The 3708-nt window shown below is 51.5% G+C and overlaps 1 protein-coding gene across 3 annotated transcripts in view; it reads left to right on the forward strand.

The window, feature by feature from the left end:
• Nucleotides 1-3594: 3594 nt before the first annotated feature.
• The window catches only part of CDC42 (cell division cycle 42), a 26576-nt gene continuing 26462 nt past the window's right edge, over nt 3595-3708 (forward strand). Inside the window, exon 1 of one of the 3 annotated variants that reach the window (XM_006023182.3) lies at nt 3595-3682. The gene's annotated coding sequence lies outside the window, so the exon portion shown is untranslated. Of the gene's footprint in view, nt 3687-3708 lie in introns of all 3 variants that reach the window. The other 2 variants (XM_006023181.2, XM_006023183.2) reach the window with 2 other exon arrangements.

The following is a 3708-nucleotide window of genomic DNA, read 5'->3' on the forward strand; positions in this document are numbered from 1 at the left end:
GCAGCTGGAGGTTTGGTGGTGCTGAGGGGAAATATCACCCCTTTTTATTTTATTTTTTTTGCCACAGACTTGCATTTAGTGGCCAAAGAAACCCCCACAGTTTCTGGCAGGAAAAATGAGATGACATCACCCTATAACAGGAACTACATTTCCCAGATTGCCCTTGTGCTGCTGCTGCTGCATCTTCCCCTGCCAGAGCTGGAGACAAGGGGACCGGGAGAGGGAGGTTGTGGCTCCTGCCCACACTTCTGGCAGCGCCCACCCAGCTCCTGCAGGAGAGACGAGAAATTGGCATCTCTGGGCTCTCCTTGCTGAGACTGACTGCAAAGTACCAAAAAAAAAAAAAAGTCCCCATTTTAAAATGTGAACAGTTATTGGGCTGTCGCTTGTAATTATGGAGTGGAACGAGGCAGTGTTAGCAATCTACTGACATTGCCAGCATGCTGACTCCTAGGGAAAGCGGACCCCTCCCAGTCATTTTAGTCTTGGTGAATGTGCAGTGTGCTGTTTTCTAGAAAAGTGGCCTCCATCTACCCTTGCTCCATCTCTGTATTTGCAGGAGGAACTTGTTCTAAGCTACGTATATTTGAGGGATCAGGGCCCTGCTAATTTCAGCCCTATTTCTGTTGCAAGAGCAGCTCTGCTTTCCCCGGCCTTATAGTTAATGCAGCACAATGCACTCTCGACACATTCCTGATGCTTCATGTCCGCTGCAGGGTTAGCTTGGAGCTTTTACGCCCGCTGTGTGATCACTAGGGAGGTTCCTGCACATGGGATGTCCTGAGGGTCCTGTTCTGCCCTCTATTGCTAGGGTGGCACAAAATGGCCTTAAATGAGGATTAGGCCCCGTGTGTTCGAACTGCAACTCTTCCAGTGCTCAGTATTAATAACATTGACAGAAAGCCAAGAACTATTCCTATCCTCAGAGGCAGCAAGTATCACTTACTCCCTCCCCCTTTTGCAAACAAGAAACAAGGACACTTGCAGCAGTGATAAATGCTCTGTTAAGGTCCTCTTGCATATCCCTTCAAAGACTAGTGGTGTTGAAACCCCAGAGACACAGTCATAAGCATTAGAAAACCAGGAAGTGCACAGCTCCGGTAATATTTCCCAAACAACTTGGTGTCTATAGACATGCCACACACAAGATGCATGGTAGCCCTGGCTGCAGCGATGCTGGAAGACCAGGGTGGCACTTTGCATCATGCCAGAGGTGTCAGGCCCAAAACTCGGGGGATTATTTTGGAGAAGTGGGGTATTTTGTTGAATGGGGGCAGACTTCAAATTTCCTGACTCTATTGTGTGCAAAGTACTACTTCAAACATTGACTTCCTGTTTTCGTAGAGTTGTGGTGAGGGCTCTTCAACCTTAATATTGTGCGTGGGATGAGGGAGCATCGCTGGTTTTGAAGTCTCAGTTCAGGGTTTTGAAATCCTGGCAACAGTGCAGGGATCTGGAGGAACTACTGAGCAGCATAAACTCCACTTCAGTAGAACGCTTTGTGACCAGATCATTGCAGCTCCAAAAAATCTATAAAAAACAGGAGCAGAAAAACATGGCCGGAAAGGCCCGTAGGAGGTCATGTAGTCCAGCTCCCCGTTCAAGGCGCGGTCACCTTGTTGTGAGCCATCCCAAATGTTTGTCTGATTTGCCCTTAAAATCTTCCAGTGCTGGCAATTGCCCAAACTCTGAGCAATGTGTTTCAGTATTCAACCCCTGTCATAGGTAGGGGAAGTTCTTTGTAAAATCTAACCTTACTGCCCCTTGTTGCCTTTTTAGCTTATTACTACTTCTCCTGTCCCCTTGCCCGTGAACACAGACAGCAATTGACTGCCATCCTCTATAACAATCCTTTCTATATTTGAAGGCTATTATCAAATGCCCTCTCTGTCTTACCTTTTCCAAAGTAAATAATCCCAATTCTTCCAGTCTTTTTTCATATGTCATATTTGCTAGACCTCTAATCATTTTATTGGTTTTCTGTAGTCTCTGTCCAGTTTGTTCAATTAGTTCTTGAAGGGCAGTGCCTGAAACTGGAGAAAGTACTACAGGTGAGGCCTCCTCAGCACTGAATAGGGTGGAAGAAGTATTTCCTGTGACTTGAGTCTCACAATTGTATTAATGCACCCCAAATGCTGCTAGCTTTTTGTGCAACGATATTGCAGTGTTGAGTCACTCACTTGTCATCTCCTATAGCTTCCAGGTCCTTTTCACAATACTGCAGACTAACCAGTAATTCCTCATTTCACATTCGTGAATTTGACTGTTTTTTATTAAGTGTAGCACTTTGTGTATGTAAGGGTATTGGCCTTGTAACAGGTTTGTCTGAAAATAACTATGTTGTTCAGAGAAAACTGACAGTGGGCAGTTGGGTTAGGAGCAGGGCTCCGGGCTGTTGCCCACTGGGGTTGGTTCTCAGTTAATATCCATCTCCTTTAGTTTATTTATTAATAAATGTAACCTGTTCCTGCAAGCTGACTATGGTTCCTCAATTCATAGATTCATAGATGTTAGGGCCGGAAGGGACCTCAATAGACCACGAGTCCGACCCCCCGCATAGTGAACCCTGCAGAGCGCTGGGTTCAGATGACCCCAGCTAGATGCCTATCCAACCTCCTCTTGAAGACCCACAGGTAGGGGAGAGCACCACCTCCCTTGCGAGCCCAGTCCAGATTTTGGCCACTCACTGTGAAGAAGTTCTTCCTAATTGAACCACAAACATCACCTTTTGCCCTTGACCTTACTGAATTTCATCCTGTTTATTTCAGATCATTCCCCCCAATTTATCAGGGGATCCTAGTCCTTTCTTCTAAACCAGTGGTTCTCAACCTTTTTTTAGTATAGTATGAAAGCACCCCCCAAAATATTTTGGAGTGGAGTGACACGGTGGTTGAGAACCGCTCAACCTAGACTCTAGCTCCGTGGCGTGCAGGCAGCGGTGAGGAGATGGGCAGGTAAGCGCAGGCTCAGGCCTTGCCTGGCCGTGCCCCTGCCCCCGCTTCCCAGCCCCTCGGCAAGGAGCTTTTCTTCGTAGTTCCGTGGGCAGCGTTTATGGAGACGGCCTCGAGGCTAGAAGGGTTGAGCACCGCTGATGTAGCGGGCAGGGGCAACGCCTGAGCTCGCCATGCCCTGCCCTTCCCATCGTCCGCCCCCTCCATGCACCGGGGCCAGGGGAGCTCCCGGCCCCAGGAGCTGAACCGGGCAGCCCCGTGGCCCACCTCCCCGCTTGGATGGTGCAGTAGGGAGTCGCTACGCGCCCATGGTAGGACCGAGGGGCTCGCGCTGGACCACCCTGCGCTCCACGATTGGGCCCGCCGGGCCTCGACTGCTCCCTGCGCACCGGGACTGGGGCCTGAGACCCTGCAGGCGGGGCCCGGGCTCAGAGTGGGGCTGGGGCCAGACACGGCCTGAGGCGGCCATCCCCGAGGACCATCGGGCTGTCCTCTAGCGACAGGGAACCGGCTGTCTCGGTGTGTGGGGGACAAGGGGTCGGGCTTTGCATCGCGAGAGGACGAGCAACCCGGCCGGCCTCTGGCGGTGTGGGGACGCGCTTGCACCACACGTGTCCGCGCACGACACACGACAGCGCCCAAGCCCCGCCCCGCGCCGTGCGCGCTGACGTCAGGCCCCTGCTCGGAGGCGAGGAGACCCCGCAGAACTGCCAACGCCCGGCGCGGACGAGGTGGGTGAGTGCAGCGGGGCCGGGCC

The sequence above is a fragment of the Alligator sinensis genome, unplaced genomic scaffold, assembly GCF_000455745.1.
Source record: "Alligator sinensis unplaced genomic scaffold, ASM45574v1 scaffold512_1, whole genome shotgun sequence".
Taxonomy (NCBI): Eukaryota; Metazoa; Chordata; order Crocodylia; family Alligatoridae; genus Alligator; species Alligator sinensis.